Source organism: Dipodomys merriami, unplaced genomic scaffold, assembly GCF_024711535.1.
Source record: "Dipodomys merriami isolate MVZ:Mamm:240054 unplaced genomic scaffold, mDipMer1.0.p SCAF_3, whole genome shotgun sequence".
NCBI lineage: Eukaryota > Metazoa > Chordata > Mammalia > Rodentia > Heteromyidae > Dipodomys > Dipodomys merriami.
The window spans coordinates 88,312,179-88,329,618 of record NW_027204492.1 but is presented as its reverse complement, the minus strand read 5'-3'; the positions used below and the strand labels follow the sequence as shown (position 1 = coordinate 88,329,618).

The following is a 17,440-nucleotide window of genomic DNA, read 5'->3' as shown; positions in this document are numbered from 1 at the left end:
ACTAGGTGGGAGAACATCATGTACAGATGATAGCAGAGATACATAATGAACATAAAAATGTTGAGGGAAAGCTTATGTATTAATTGTTGTATAGTGGGCTTTCTTCCCTACTATTAAGCTTCTCAAATGCTCCCAAGAGAAAATAAAGTTCTACTCTTGGGAATCCTATCCATTCACAGGGGACAAAGATAGTAGCATTAGAGATTTCCTAATGAAATAATCAAGCAAATAACTTTCTTGTGCCTCATAGAGTTCAAAATACCTACTTCTATATAGAAAACAATACAATGTTTCAGGTTAGTCAAGATTATCAGAACTAAAAAATAACAAAACAACCAAACAAAGCAGAAAATAGACTTTGCAAGAGAAAAGAAAATTGTAAAGAAAAAAAAAGAGGGGGGAAGGGGCATTATTTATATACACAGAGAATAAGATACCATATCTGAGAAATAAGAGCAATAGTGTATGAATATACAGCTACTTAAATAATTTTTTAGAAATTGTGTGAGAAAAGAATATTTAACACTCAGAGTTAAAAGAGATGTTGGAAATGAAATTTAAGAATATAATGGGAGTTGAGAAAATAGCATACAAAATGGAACAAAAAATACTGGGGGGTAAAAATAGGAGAAAAACGAAAAAGAGGACTTAAAAAGACCCAAATCTGAATAACCTGTGCTAATTATGGAGATGGAAATTGAAGTGTTTAAAGTGATTTGCTGACATATTATTATGAGTTCTTAAGTTTTATAAATTATTCCATTTTATAATAAATGTGTTCTTTTTTCTTCCTTATAATTTGGTTTCTTTAAATTCAAATAGTTTAAAAGGCAAATAAGCTTGTAAGATCTATGAAAAGGCTATTTATTCCCCTCTCTTGTTCCTGTGTTCTCCAAACACAAACTAGGACAAAGCATAACGAACAATATTATCAATAAAATAATTACAGAATCTCCCCCAAATGGAAAAACTTAAATCTCTAGTTTGAAAAGACTCCTCTGAAAGGATGAAAATAGATTCATCTTGAGACAGAATTGCATTTATTCTTATTTTCTTTATTTTTTATTATTTTTTGTAGTGGTACAAGAGATACAATTTTAAATTACTTGAGACCAAAAAAGGAGTTTTTTTTTTAGAGAAAGAGATTGTTAAAAATCCATAAAGAACAAACTCCTTTTACATAAAGGATAAGGGACCCAGACAGTATTTTATTTCCCCTCCAGTAATATTTCCAAAACAATGGAATCATGCCATCAAAACTTGAAGAAAAATACTTTCCAATTTACTGATCTACAACCTAGAGAAACTACAAATCAAGTATGAAGGGGAAAAATAAAGAAACACAGAATCTAAAAAAATTGGCCTCATATGTTGTGTTTCTTGGGAAATGAATGGGGAGTATGCTTACCAATAAAGATAATAAACTAAGAACAAGGAAGACATAATTCAGTAGCACAGTCAAGCCAAGAAGAAGAGAAAAGTTAGGCATGTAAGTATATGCCTTTGATCTTAGCTCTCAAGCAGGTGAAGCAGAAGGACTGTAAATTTGAGGGCAGGTTGAGCTACATAATGAGATCCTATGTGAAAAAATATGTACAAAAGGAGGGAGGAAAAGGAAGGGAGGTAGAGAGAGAGGGAAAAAACCCTAATATGGGAATGAATGTAATTAACAGGTCTGTGGAACAAACAGACCAAAAATCAGAAATTTTGGGACAAATTTCTTTGAAAAATAAAAGATGAAAGTGATACATTATCCAATGTATTCAAGCCCACTGAGAGGAGGAATGGAAAAGAATCAGATGTAAACTATTTTTGTTTTCCAGTACTGGGATTTGAACTCAGGGCCTGGATACTGTCCCTGAACCTTTTTGCTCAAGGTTAGTGCTTTCATCACTTGAGCCACAGCTCCACTTCTGGCTTTTATTGTCTTTTGTAGTTAAAGAAAAGAGTTTCACAGGCTTTCCTGCCAGGATTAGCTCCCAGTTGCAATCCTTAGATCTCAGCCTTCTGAGTAGGTAAGATTACAGGCATGAGCCACCATCACCTAACAAATAATTTTTTTAAGTACATAAAAATACTAAGCGACAAAAAGATACATAAGAATTAATCTGGACAGAATGGCCCACATCCTCAAGTCAGCCAATGACAAATGCTGGAAGGGATGCAAAGAGGAACCCTATAACACTGCTGGTGAGAATGTACACTTATACAACCACTTTGGAAAGCAGTCTGGAGGCTCCTCAGAAACCTAAATATTGACCTCCCTTATGACCCAGTCATACCACTTCTAGGCATCTACCCTGAACAACAGGAACCAGGATACAAAGACACATGCACCTCCATGTTTATTGTAGCACTGTTCACAATAGCCAGGATATGGAAACAACCCAGATGTCCCACCACTGATGAATGGATCCAAAAATTGTGGTATCTATCACAATGGAATATTATGCAGCCATTAGAAATGATAAAATAATGGCATTTGCAGGGAAATAGATGTACCTAGAAGAAATCATGTTGAGCGAGGTAAGCCAAGAGCAAAGAGACAAACAGCACATGGTCTCCCTGATAAGTGGATGTTAAATCCAAAATGTGAGGTGATACGACAAAATTAACAAGACTAAAGAAACAAAGGACTTCCACTCATCTGGTCAAATCACTTCTAAATAACCCCATGCTGCTGATCACATATATGGTTTATATGTGCATAACGGAGGGAAACCAGGAGGAGGACACAGAACTAGAGGGAATCAGGGAAAAACATACAACAGCAGGACCCATCAGCTGCACTGGACATTGATCAAAATGAACTAAGCAACTCAATGGCAGCGATGGGAGGGAGGGAACAAGTGGGAAAGAGGGAACAGCTGATGTTATGCAAAACAAAAGAAATGTTCATATCACCCAATGTGGAAGAAATAACTATATCACAAAGCTCATAGAACTCATAAATGTTATAGACCATGATAGACAATTTGCTCCATGAAAGTTAGAATGTGTTTGTGACTTTAATTAAGCTTCACTATCCCACAATACTGTGAAATTTGAGAAATTATGTAACCACTTAATCACAATAAAAAAATTGAAAAAAAATGAACTGTAGAACTTGTGGGTGGGGAAAGGAGGGAAAAACTGGGACAAAGAAAGGGGAGGGGTGACATGGTCCAAAAGGAAATGTACTCTTTATGACTTATGTAACTGTAACCCCTCTGCAATCACTTTTACAACAACATAAAAATTAATATAAAAAAGAATTAATCTGGAGGAAAGAAAAGGGCAGTAAACCAAAAAAATGGTACCAAGGAAAGAGGAAGGTGCCCCAAAATATTTGTAGATTGTATGTAATCTTAATGAAAATCCCATGTTTTGGTTTGTAGAAATGAAAAAAATAAAGCTAGTTCTAAAATTTGCATGAAAATCTAAAGGATTGAAAGTAACCAAACAGAGAGCACCTCTCCCCACCCCAGCTGCCTTTATCAAGGACCTCTCCCAAAGCCTAGGGGCACAGTCAAAGTGCTACATCTTATATCCAGCAAGTGCACAGTGAAGCAAATTCCAAAATTTCATGAGAAGTACTGTGGCTGGTTCCCACGCAAAAATAAGGACATTATTTCCTTCTTTCACTGCTGCCAAGATGGTAGAAATGACTGGAATTCAGTACAAAATGAATATACCAATATTACTAGTCCCTCAGTAAGGCTTTTAGAGAAAAATAAAATAAAAAAGAGTGCCACCAAAAGCTGACCTGGAACAAGAATGTCAAGGTTCCAAATGCTACTGTGATGATGCAGGTACAGAGACAGTTGTCATGGTAGGAATGACAAGGACATTCTGTTTTCTAGACCAACAGACCTTATTTAGGCTACTCCTCTTAGATCTTGGTACATCACCCCATGTCCTTACATTGAGTGAAAGATCACTCGATTTCTCGATTTAAAAAGAGCTCCTAACTCCTGAAAATGAAGAAATCTATGTAGTCGACAAGTCGAAAGAGACAGGACTCTGGGTGAGAATGTTGTTCATCAAAATGGATAGTTAAGTCATCGATCATCCTATCCTACCACCATTACCACAGCAAACTCCGGACTCGTTTCTCCAGATGTTCCCGGAAGACAGAGCTAACCTTTCCTCTCTTCATGGCATTTTATCACTTATCCAGGCTTCTACTCACAGAGCTTACCGCCATATTGTAGCCGTGCTAGACGAAAATCGCAGACCAGTGCTGGATGGCAGATTTCCGATCGCCACTATCAGTCCTCCACATAATCTGAGGCATGCCATTTCAAATGCAGACACAACACTCGAAGGGATTTTGGAGGACATAACTGCTGTAGATGCGGCTTCAATAAGACGACAGATAATCAAACTGAATAGACGTTTGCAGCTTCTAGAAGAGGATTACAAGGAACGTGCCAAAAGAGGAAGGGTCATGCATTCAATTACTGTAGCATTCTGGTTGCTTAACTGTTGGTTCTTGTTGCGTCGCTAGAGATAATCTCAGCTATCCAAATAATGTTTCAACAGCTAGAAATACAGAATTTGCAAGCTTGTTCTGTTTAAATCTTTTTTTTTTGTATGCCAATTATGCATTTGTTCTGGAACGAATGGGGGGAGGGTCAGAAAAAGTATATCCTGTCACACAACTGTGCTCACTTTGAATCAGTTTTGGAGGAATACCTACTTAAAATTCTCCTTTTTCATGTCTTGTGAATAGGCTCTAGTCCATTGTGATTTGGTTTGGTTTCGGAGACAAGGTCACACTATGAAACATAGGCTGTCCTGGAACTGGGTATTCTCCTGCCTCAGTGTAGAAATTACAGGTATGCACTGCTCATGTTTTATTTTATTTTATTTAATTGTAAAGGTGATATACAGAGGGTTAACAGTTACATGAGTACATTTCTTTTTAAACTGTTATTCCTCCCTTATTTATTCCTTTAGTTTTTTTTTTAAAAAAATAATGGTTTTTGTTTTTTCTTGTAAAAATAGTGTACAGAGGGGTTCCAGTTACATGAGTAAGGTAATGAGTACATCTCCTGTTAAGCATTGTTACCTCCCCCTTTGTTTTGCCCTTACCATTCCTTCCCTCCCCACATCCCCAACTCCTCTTTCCACCCCCAGTTGTAAAGTTCGTTTTTTACATAGTGTCTTGTACATCTCATTGTTACAATGGGTCATCCTGTATCATTGTTTCAGCATTTTGTTATTTCCCTTTCCCTCCCATAATTAGAAAAATGTATATAGAAGATGCAGGGCACCAAAATCAAAGACAGTGAAAACAGGGGTTATACCAGGGGGAAGAACATACAAGAGAAACAAAAAATCACATAGTACATTTTAGATATATTAAAACAATATCAAGAAAGAAAAAAAAACAAGTTGTGTCCCTATCTTGGGGTTCATTTCACTTAACATCATCTTATAAGGTCATATGTACTTAGCTTTTGACCTTTTCTGCTTGTCCTCGGCTTATACTAGTTATTGTAAATAAGGGAAAACATGGGAAATTAATGTTTTTGTATGTCATCATTCTGCCTAACTAATCCTGTGAATGGCATTTAGCATGCTGAGACAATAGATTTAGAAAAATGTTTATAAAAGAAAAGTGGTATTTTGTCCTATTTGTCCAATACAATTAAACTAAAGCTTTGTTTACAGGTAATGAGTACATCTACATTTTTAATATTAACAGTTCTCAAGTCCTGATCTGAGCTGGGTACTGGTGGCTCACACCTGTAATCCTACCTCAGGCGACTGAGATCTGAGTATTGCAGTTTGAAGCCAGCCCAGGCAAGAAAGTCTGTGAAACTTTTATGTCTAATTAACTAGCAAAACAACTTAAGTGGATGTGTGGCTCAAGGGGTAGAGCACAAACCTTGAGTGATAAAAGTTAAGTAAGAGTGTGAGGCCCTGAGTTCAAGCCCCACTATTAGCACACACACACACACACACACACACACACACACACACACACACACACACACACACACACACACACAAATAAAGTCCTGATCTATTGTCAGATTTAAGAAAATCAAGTCACCTAACAATTCATGGTTGTCTTGATTAATCATCTAATAATACCTAGAAGTGGACAAAATATACTTAGAGATATTGAATAAAAATATGATAGCTAAATACACAAAAGGTGAATATCTGTAGTCATTAGGAATGTGTAAATTAAAATCACAGTGAAATTCTTCTCACATCAATTAGTTTGGCTAAAATGCAAGGGGATTTCTAGAACTAAGGGTCAGCAAGAATGTAAAGCAAATGGATTGCTCATAAAGTGTAGGTGAGAATATATAGTATTACAATCACTCTGGAAAACAGTTTAGTAGTTTCTTATATAATTACAAATATACCTGCCCACAACTCTAGGCTATTTTCTCAAGAGCAAAGGAAATCTATGTCCATACAAAGAGTGAATGTTCATGAAAGCTTTATTCTTAATAGTCAAAACCCAAAACCAACCCAAATGTTTACTGAAAGAGAAATGAATAAAGAAGTGTAATAGGCCCATATAATACAATTCAACTCAGCAGCAATAAGGAAGAACAAACGACACTCAACAGGGATAAATCTCAAAAACATTCTGCCAAGTCAAACAGCTTTGCTCAAAAGGCTAATACTGTATACTCACATATAGGTAAAACTCTAGAAAGGAGAGTTTGATAGTGTTAGAAAGCAGATTTGGAAATGACCTACAAAGAGGCACAAGGCAGAATGACAGGGTGATAGAAAGCTTTATATGTTGATTGTGATGATCACTTATTAAACCTCTTTAAATCATAAGCAGTATTTAAAATGGGCCTATTTTAATATATGCAAACTATACTTCATATCAACAACAATTGCCATATTAAACAAAGGAGACAAGAACTAGGTGATCATTTCAATAAATGCAGAAAAAGGATTAAATCAAATTCCCTGTCAACTTATGATAAAATTCTTAACCTCAGGAAAGCAGTAAATTGCATTAAAAGTTCTATTTAGAAAGAAGCTGGTGAGAATATCATGTTACTGGGGGTAAATTTTGAAAGGTTTCCCCTTGAGACTAAGACAAGGATGCCCTCTGTCAACTCAATACTACAATTCATGATCTAGTCAATACAGTTACTAGGTAAAATGTAAATATGAAGATTTAAAAAGGGAAAAAGAACACATTTATAGATATATTTGTGTTCCTCAAAAAGTTGAAAAGAATCTTCAGTTTATCTGAAATTAACAAGTAAGCTTAGCAAAGTTGCTGCATACAAAATCAACCCCACCTGCATTTTTATATAACCGAAAAAAATCCACTGAAAAGTGAACATGTAAGAAAATGGCATTTATAGTAATATCACAAAGGATTAGATAGCTAGAATTTAATCTAATGTATAATAGTGCTCTCCACATAAAACTGTGAAAATATTGTGAAATTAAAGCTGAACCAATGAAGAGATCTCAATGTTCACATGTTGGAAGAGTCAGTAAAATAAAAGTGTCACTATTCCTCAAATTGACTACATAAAATTCCAATTAAAACCTTAACATTTTCATCAAAATAGAAAATAGATTTTCAAACTTAAAACATAGATGAAAAGAATCTAAAATATACAAAGCAACATAAAAAATACCAAAGAACAAGGACTCTAGTGGATATTAAATATATGTGTATATATAGTTATAGTAAAAAAAATAGACAATGTGCTATTAGTCCAAGAGTACTCAAGCCAATAAAATAGGAGATAAACATCTAGAGACATTTGATTCATTATGGTTATACTGCAGAGTAGTAGAATGTATTTTCTACAAATGTTGGATAAATTGTAAATCCCTATATTCAGAAATTACTTTTATTATCTAATACATGTGATTCATAAAATTATTCTTCAGGAAAATAGTTAATGTAAATGAAAGAAACAAAAAAATTAAAACTTTTGAAGTACAAAATATCTTAGAATGACACACAAAAGCAACACATGAAAAAAGATCAATAGATTAGATTACATTAAATTGAAAACTTTTTTGGGGTTTTTTTTTTGGGGGGGGGGTCTGGTCGTGGGGCCTGAACTCTGGGACTGGGCACTGTCCCTCAGTTCTTCAGCTCAAGGCTAGCGCTCTACCACTTGAGCCACAGCACCACTTCCGGCTTTTTTATTTTTGATTATGTGGTGCTGAGGAATCGAACCCAGAGCCTTTGGCATGCAAAGCAAGCGCTTTACCACTGAGCCACCTTCCCAGCCCCCGAAATTGAAAACTTTTTATTGTTGACACCATTGAGGAAATAAAAATGGCAAAGAAAATTTGCAACAAAATAAAACCCTCTATCTAGAATATATAAAGAATTCCTATGAGTCAACAAATAGCCCTATCCAATATAATGACCAAAGAAGTGTATTGCTAAAGTAGGTACCAAAATGGCCAATAAAAATGTTTAAAAGATATGCAACTAAATTAGTAATCAAATTAAATATACCATGATACTACTACATATACTAGAGTGGATAAAATTAAGATGATTTACAATATTGTGTTGATAGGGTTATGGAGCAACTATCTCCTAAATAGTTGATAGGAGTGAACAGTCACTACATGAAAGTATTTGCCATTGTCTTCTAAGGCTGACTTGTTCATAACAATTTTCCCAATCAATCAGTGTTTGCTAACACTGATTAAAATGCAGGAATGAAGCTGGGCACCAGTGGCTCATGCCTGTAATCCTAGCTACTCCAGAGGCTGAGATCTAAGGATCGTGGTTTGAGGCCAGCCCAGGCAGAAAAGTCCCTGTGAGATTCTTATCTCCAATTAACCACTCAAAAACCAGAAGTGGCACTGTGGCTCAAAGTGGTAGAGTGCTAGCCTTGATCAAAAGAGCTGAGGGACAGCTCCCAGGCCCCAAGTTTAAGCCCCACAACTGACAAAATTTGCAAGAATGAAATGAACAAATTATACCTATACATTATGAATTAACCTCATAGTTACTCCTGAGCAAAATAAGTCAAACAAAAAAAAATCATGTACCACTACTTATTGAAAGTTTGTTAATAAGCAGAACTAAGTTACATTTTTAGGATTCAAGATGGCAGTTACTTTTGGGGAGGGAGAAATAATGACTGGATGAGTTTGAGATATTGGCAATGTTCCATTTCTTGTCCTAGATGACAGCTGCACAAATCTATTTAATGTGTTTTTCATTCACTTATTTTGCATGCATCTCATAAGCATGATTTTTTTAATTTTTAAATTAAATTAACTGGAATGTAAAAGTTTGTACACGGTGGTTACAATTGAACATGTCCATCTAAATGTCCCATGCCTTGATCAGAGCCACTTCTTCCATCATTTTCCCCATCCTGTCTATTCCCCTCTCCAGACTCATTTCCTACTTAAAAAAAAAAAATCAAACGTGTACACAAGAATACACAGTATTCCTGCTGGATTTGTTTCATTCCCTTTTTACAGTCACTCATCCCCTTCCATTGCCTTTTCCTTATAATCTTGTTTAATTAAAAAAAAAAAAAAAAGTAAGGCTGGGAAGGTGGCTCAGTGGTAGAGCGCTTGCCTTGCATGCATGAGGCCCTGGGTTCGATTCCTCAGCACCACATAAGCCAAAAAAAAAAAAAAAGCCGGAAGTGGCACTGTGGCTCAAGTGGTAGAGTGCTAGCCTTGAGCTGAAGAGCTGAGGGACAGCACCTAGGCCCAAAGTTCAGGCCCCACAACCGCCCTCCCCCACCCCACCCCCCAAAAAAGTTAAGTGTTTCGGAAAAAGACATGAACAGGAAATTTAGGCTCAAATGTATGTGAAAAGATGTTCATAATCACTACTAAACAGAGAAATGCAAAATATCACTTCACATTTTGACTGAAACAGCTTCATTATATGAATTATTGGCAAGAATGTGCATAGCAAGCCTCATTCACTGATTAAGTACAGAGACACACACACACAGAGAGAGAGAGAGAGAGAGAGAGAGAGAGAGAGAGAGAGAGAGAGAGAGAGAGAGAGAGAGTATATCTCCCATGACTTACTTTATTCCTCATTCTATACTCTCTATCATTTCCTACACAGACCAAAGGATATATGTATTAAGATGCCCACTACAATGTTGTTGTAGTGTCAAGGAATTGGTTTTCATTTGGGGTTCATTACTGGAAATGCATAGATGAAATGTGGATGGTCCACTCTGGATTAAGATGCTGACTTAGAAGCAACATGGTTGAGTTTTAAAACCAGTAAGTAAAAGAAAATAAGATGCCAATCTAATTGTAATTGTAACCCCTCTGTATGGTATTTTCATAATAAAAAAAAAGAAAAAAAGAAACAGAATGAGATATGAAACAATACCACTCATAATTGCATAATTTAATTTGCATTAATTAATTATACATATCAAAACATGCTACATGATTTTCAAGAAAAATCTAAACTAATATGTGTCAAACATAGCTGTTTATGTGTGGTATGTGAGGTAAAATAGAAGTACACAATGGTGATACAAAGAAAATTTGCAAAACTGGTGTGTACTTCAGTCAATGACAAAGTGCTTGTCTAGTATGTGCAAGGCCCTGGATTCCATTACTATTACTGAAAAAAAAGCTTGAATAGCCAAGATCCAAAATTTAAGCAAATGATCCATGTTAAGCATCACCACTACTAATGGGGCAGATTGACATGATGTGTCTCCTGATATGATGCACTAAGGTATTCTTAACAAATATATGTAAACCAAACTTAAGGCCGAAGGAACCAGCTGAGTACTCAGTGTCAAAGTCATGAAACACAAAACCTGATAAATAGTTTCAGATTAAAGGCTAGAGACATGACAAAGAGAGGGATATCTTAAGACTGGATTCTAAACCAGAAACAGGACAATAGTGGTGCAATCTGAACCAGAGTCTGTAAGATCATAGTACATCAGTGTTAATTTCTTTACATAATATTACATTATTACTTTACATAATACCTGATGTACATATATTTTGGTAATTCAATGCATGTGGGCACTTAGCCATATTATTTTTAGACATCTAATTCACATACCATATAAATCACTAAAAGGGTATAATTCAGTGGTTCTTAGTATATTCACAAAGTTGTGCAACCACCACCAGAACATTAATTCCATACCCTTTTATCATCCCAGAGAAGCTGTCTCCATTAGCAGTCACTCCCCTCCTACACTCCCTTCCCCCACTTCTCTATTGTCTCTATACTGGTCTATTTTAGACATTTCATCTGAATGGAATTATACAATATTCAATCCTTTGTGTCTGGCTTCCTTTACTAAGCATACTGTTTTTGAGGTTCATCTGCATTGTCGTTAAATATGAAATTAATTTTTATAGTTTTGTATTTCATTGTATGTATGAATGTGACACATTTTGTTCATCATTTATCACCTTGGGGCCATTTCCATCTTTGGGCTATTGTGAATAGGAATAGTGCTGCAATGAATATGGGTATATATGTATTTGTTCATTGTATTCAGTTCTTTTGGGTATACATTTAAGAGTGGATATTTGCAGTCTCTACGTTTTGAAGAATTGAAAGACTTTTACAAACTTGTTGCACTGTATTAAGTTCTCACCAGTGTTTTGCAAATTATTTCAAAATGAAGTTAAAAAAAATAAAGCCAAGTGTAGTGGCGCAGGACACAAATTCAAAGGATTGTGGTTTGAGGCCAGCCTGGGCTATTAGCGAGACTCAATCTCAACCAAATAAGTCATTTACTGACACACATCTGTTATCCCAGCTACACAACAAAGTATAAATAGTAGGATCTCAGTTCAGGATAGCTGGTGTGTGTGTGTGTGTGTGTGTGTGAGAGAGAGAGAGAGAGAGAGAGAGAGAGAGAGAGAGAGAGAGAGAGAGAGAGAGAGAGAGAGAGAGAGAGAGAGAGAGAGAGAGAGGGAGAGAGGGAGAGAGGGAGAGAGAGAGGGAGAGAGAGAGGGAGAGAGGGGGAGAGAGAGAGAGAGAAAGAGAGAGAGAGAGAGAGAGAGAGAGAGAGACAGAGAGAGAGACAGAGAGAGAGAGAGAGAGAGCAACCTACTTGAAAAACAGCTAATGAAAACAGGGCTGGAAAGTGGTTTAAATGGTATAACGCTTGCCTAACAAGTTCAAGTCCTTGAATGCAGATGCAAATTCTAACAAAATCAAGCAATACAGTCTGGTTGCTGCACCTTGCTCTTCCATATAGATCCCAAAATGAATATCCATCTTTCCTGGGATTCCAGTGACGCACACAAAAAGTGAGAACAATTCTCTAGTCATTTGTACCTTTTTCAGTCACTACTTCTGACATCAAATGGGTAGGAGTTTTAGGATATCAACTGGGGAATATTCAACTGTTCCAACAGGGTCTACTTAGAATTGCTATCATGTACATGAGTGGCTCTAGAGGTGTCAATTGCTAGTTCTAGGCAATTTGGACTTCTCACCAGGTACAAATGAAGGAATTCCAAAGAATACTTTCTTGTGCTTGGTAATTTGTTACAACAGCTTGCAGAACTCAGACAGGTTTTATTACTAGCTTATTGTAAAAGATACATGTCAGGAACAGCCAGATGGAAGCAAAAATAGAGCAAGGAATGTGGGAAAGAGCATTAGGCTTCCATTCCTTCTCCATGTCATTCTACTTGATGTTTAGTAACTGAGCTTCAGCGTTTGGAGGAAAGGAAGGTTCATGATGTACAGATGATCAAACCACTAGCCATGATTTCTGTACCCTCTCCCATTTATATTGAATTTTAATTCCAAATGTAATAGTATTAAAATGAGCATTTAATTGCTGGAACATTAAGGGGGACATTCAGATTAGGTTGCGTGTCAAAAGATATGAATTTGGGGGAGGGGAGGAACGACCAACCTGGTCTGAATGCACCCTTTCAAAATCTATGTTGAAACATTCACCCATGTAGGATACTGAGATGGAGTCTTTATGGGTGATTAATGATGGCCCCTACCCTCTTGGATGGGATTAAGGCCTCCATAAAAGGCTGGGATCAAAGGGGCTCTCTGCTCCTCCAAGTATGTAAGAACAGAGCTTTCTGCTTTTATTTATGCTTTCACATTGCCAGCGATGGGAATCTTCCTTGTTCCTCTAACTCAATGCTGCCTTCTTGGCCCACTTGACTGCCCCCACCCCCAACATTTCTTGAAAGTCCGCACCTTGAAGCAATTTTTCAGGAGGGAAACCTTCACCTGTCTGAAAGTATGCATTGCTCCAGGCAGGGAGAACCTCTTGCCAACTGTCTGGACCAATTTCCTTGTTTGACTAAATAAATCATGGACTCCCCATTTCCATGCCCTTTATTTGTTTGGCATTACTTGGGAGCCCCTCTGCAGCGATGAATAGTCAGTCTGTTCTGATCTGTTGAGGTCTCTGTCCCCTTTCTTCACTTTCATCCACTTGATGTTTCCTAACAGTGGGATCACATGAAGACTATCTCTCCAGATCATGCCCATGGCTTTTCTCATCATTCAGAATTGAGGAAATGGTACTTTGTTAAAGTAACACCACTGGACCCAAATCATGATTAACAAGATGCAGCTAAGTGGTAATTTGCTTAGCATGGTTGAGGCTCTGAGATCCATCCCTGGTACTAGAAGGCAAAAAAGGATGCATATGGTCTCAAAGTCTTAAAGCCAGGGAATGGAGGTATAAGTTTCAACTTTTTTTTTTCCCTATTCTTATTATTGAATTTCAACAGGAGTCCCTGGCTACACATCTTAGCATATGAAAGACAGACTGACTCATCACTCCAGATCTCAAGGTTTTAAATGCTTCCAATACTGGTATACCAGACTTGAGGGGAAACTAGGGGAATTCAATATCAACTCTTCTTTGTTTAATGACAGGCAAGAGGATATAAAGACTCTTGTCCATGTGGGAATGAAGGGAAACATTGTCCCTTAGATAATTATTACTTATTAAGTGAATAACATACAAGAGACCACAATCTTTTCAAAAGTCCAAGTCATTAGCTTTATTTTTACTGAAGGGGGTGACAAAACCACATGATATCACTATAAACTATTAGGTACAAACATGGACCTTTGCATTGTTTATATTCATTTTCTACCTTCAATCTATCAATTCATATTAATTGAAAAGGACTTGAAAAAAAACCTCCAGTTCATATAATAAACCATTAACAAATTCTCCTTAAAAACACATTTCTTTTATTATGAATTTTATTCTAAATTGCTAGTTTCTACAAAACATAAGCTTAAATTGGTAAAGAAACTTTATTATACATGAACTATGTAACTTGTGAACAGGGATAGAAAACTGGGGGAAAGCAAAAGAAGGAGTAGAAACATTTTCCCAAAAAAGTAACATACTCATTATATGACCTATGAAATTGTAATCCCCTGTACATCATAATTATAACAACAAAATTGTATTTAAAAAAATCACAAGAAACCACACTGGAAAACTTGTGCTTTCCAATATGAAACTTGCTTTCTAGAAGCTATTTCCACTCTCTTCTTCCTTTTATACTGCAAACTGGTGTCTGAGCTGCTCTTCTTTCAGTGTCATAGAGATTTACAGTGGCAGCTGATTCAGTTTGCCTGAATTCCAGAGTTCTCTTCCAGGGGAAAAATGGTGGAGTGATGTTGAGGCAGAGTCAAAGAATCAGATTCTGCTGTGACTGAGGTTCATTTGTAAAAGCTATGGGGGCAATGGTAAGGAAGAAAGCAACAGTGATCAGGCTTTTGGAGGTGGGCCAGAAATCAAAATGAGGAGAAATTCAAGCAGTGATTATAGGGCCATGGATGCCACACTTCCTTATTACAAACAGAAACCAAGTATCAGTTTGTAATAACATATGTAAAAGTGTCTTTGAGAGTTGAAGCAGGAAGGATGAAGGATGACATTTCATCTTATTACTGATACACCATTTGGAGTGAAATCATAATGAAACTATAGAAAGATGATTAGCTTTCATGGAGTACTTTTCCTGTGCTGCGTCCAATGAGAAATTCCACTGATGTATAGTTCCTGGAAAATTCAGAAACATTACAGAAACAACATTGATAAGACAGCTAATGGAGAACATGATTCCAGGTAGCCTGAAACCCAGCAGACAATGTAGCTGTTGCTTAACAAACACAGAAATCTACATTGTATGCCAGGTTCATGCCTCAAGACCTGGAGGTTTGGCCTGAAAATCATTTCCACTATATCTGATTTTAATGTTGTCCATTGCCCTCAAGATATCAGAATTTCAAGTTGTCTTTGTCTACCATGGAGAAAAGGTAGCCTAAAGTCAGAAATGCTAGGACTCAACTATTTTGAGTAAAATTTCTTTAAACTACTGAATCAAGGTATCTTTATTTAATCAGCATGTAACTCTCAGTATGACATTGAAAAGTCCAGAGAACAATGGAACGTGTGATATTGATCAAGATGAAAGATACTCATGAGATGGTATGTTGAATTAAAACCCTTTTGTACAACTACTTAAAGATTATAGAAAAGTAATAATAAAAAACCCAGGTCCAGATATGCATTAAACATGCATGTACCTATGGATGCAGATGATTTGGTGAATGGAGGGGTATCAAATTACATAAAAAGAGATGGATATAAAAATAACAAATGATACCTTTCATGGAGAAAAGGCAGAAAGGGTGGGAAAAAAGTAACACATAGTTAAAATAACCAGATCACATGTTTACTAAAATATCATTAGTTCCCAAAACCCACACCACTAATATGAATTTGACACCTCAAACAGTGTGTGTGTGCATGTGTGTGCATGCATGCCTTCACTATTACAAAATGCTCAATTCAACCTTGCGGAGGATACCATAACAGAAGCTGGAAGATGCCACCAGAGACCCAGTAGCCAGATGTAGCTGCTGATTACCAAAGACAGGATCTACACTGGCTACTGAGCCGTTGAGGGCACCTACACCTTTGGTAGCTGGATGATGTTTCCTTCCCGGGATGGGCCCTGTAGAGGGAAAGAAAAGATGTCAATTCTGGAAACAATGTCACAAGATTTCAGCTGCATAATTTCTTTGGAATACGAATAGATGTTTTGGCAACAACATCAAGAATGCAATTTTAAATCATTTACATGCTTTGAAAAAAATCCACTGGTGCCTCACACTTATAATCCAAGCTACTCAGGTGGCTGCGATTTGAGAATTGTGTTTTAAGGATAGAAAGTTCATGAGACCTTTACTTTCAATTAGCCAGCAAAAAGATGTAAGTGTCTCAACTAGTAGTGTCAGTGTTGAACACAAAAGCCAAACAAGAGTTCAAGCTCCAGTAATGGCACACACAAAAAAAGAAACCCCAACAAAACAAAATAACTCTTCCCTTCCCTGCAAATATCTATTGAGTGATATGGGGTGAAGTGCCAGACACTTTCAGGTGTTGGAGATGAAGCAGCAAAAAAGATGGCCTCAAGAACATACACAATTCTTTACAAGACCATTTATAACTTATTTATTTGAGATGTTTTGAAATAAAACATGAATGTGCATGGAACCAAAAAAAAAAAAACAAGCAAAATCCTATGCAGCATTTTAATGTGGCTATGAAACATTTTTGTTGCTTTATATCACTTTAACGGGTAATGTTAATGATATACTTGGGTAAATTTTTAAATTCACATAGGTCAATTGTGTCTTGATACAAACAGAAAATGATATAGTTATTTCTACTACATGTCTAAAACAAAAGGTATCTTACAAAGTATTCAAAGTAGTGGCTCACCAGAATTGCCCAGTGTAAGCTTTTCTGCCATAATTCAAGACATATATAATGAAGTAAGTAACTGGAATGGTTCCCTCCCCACTGATCTACTCAGAAAGAAATATTTACAGAATCCCTTCTGTGTTTTATTCTAGACACTGAAGATGGGCACTGAACTTGGGGAGGGGAAGAATCTAAGATTAACCATGAGATTGGGAAAGACAATAAAATATTGCCAGCAGATATGTATACTCATTTCAAAGAGCAATATGTCATCATTTATAGTTACAATCAAGAGTCCTGTTGTTATTTCTTAGGCCTGACAGCCTGAAGGAGGAATGGGAGAAACACTCTCACTCTCTCTCTCTCTCTCTCTCTCTCTCTCTCTCTCTCTCTCTCTCTCTCTCTCTCTCTGGGAAGGAAAAGATAAAATGAGAAAAAAATGTCAAAAAAAAAGGCACCAATGCACCAAAGCAGGAAAACGTAGGATTCCAGTCATGGACAAGGCATTTATACATTAGCATATGATCATCCTGGCCATACTAATGCAAGTTTCTACATACAGTATTGTTCTTGAATGTAAATGGTTATGTAACTTTCCTCTTAGAAGTCTTTTTATAATTTTAAAAATGCTTCAGCGATCACTTACAGAAAAAATTAGGACAGTTATCTATCATGAAGTAGAACAAAGTTTTCAAAGGCTTGAAATTTACCATCAGTACAATTTGGCTTAGCATGCAGGC

At 36.5% G+C, this 17,440-nt stretch overlaps 1 pseudogene; it reads left to right on the top strand.

The window, feature by feature from the left end:
• The first annotated feature begins 2,117 nt into the window (after positions 1-2,117).
• On the top strand, positions 2,118-4,549 carry LOC138839901 (mitochondrial fission factor pseudogene; annotated as a pseudogene).
• Positions 4,550-17,440: the final 12,891 nt, after the last annotated feature.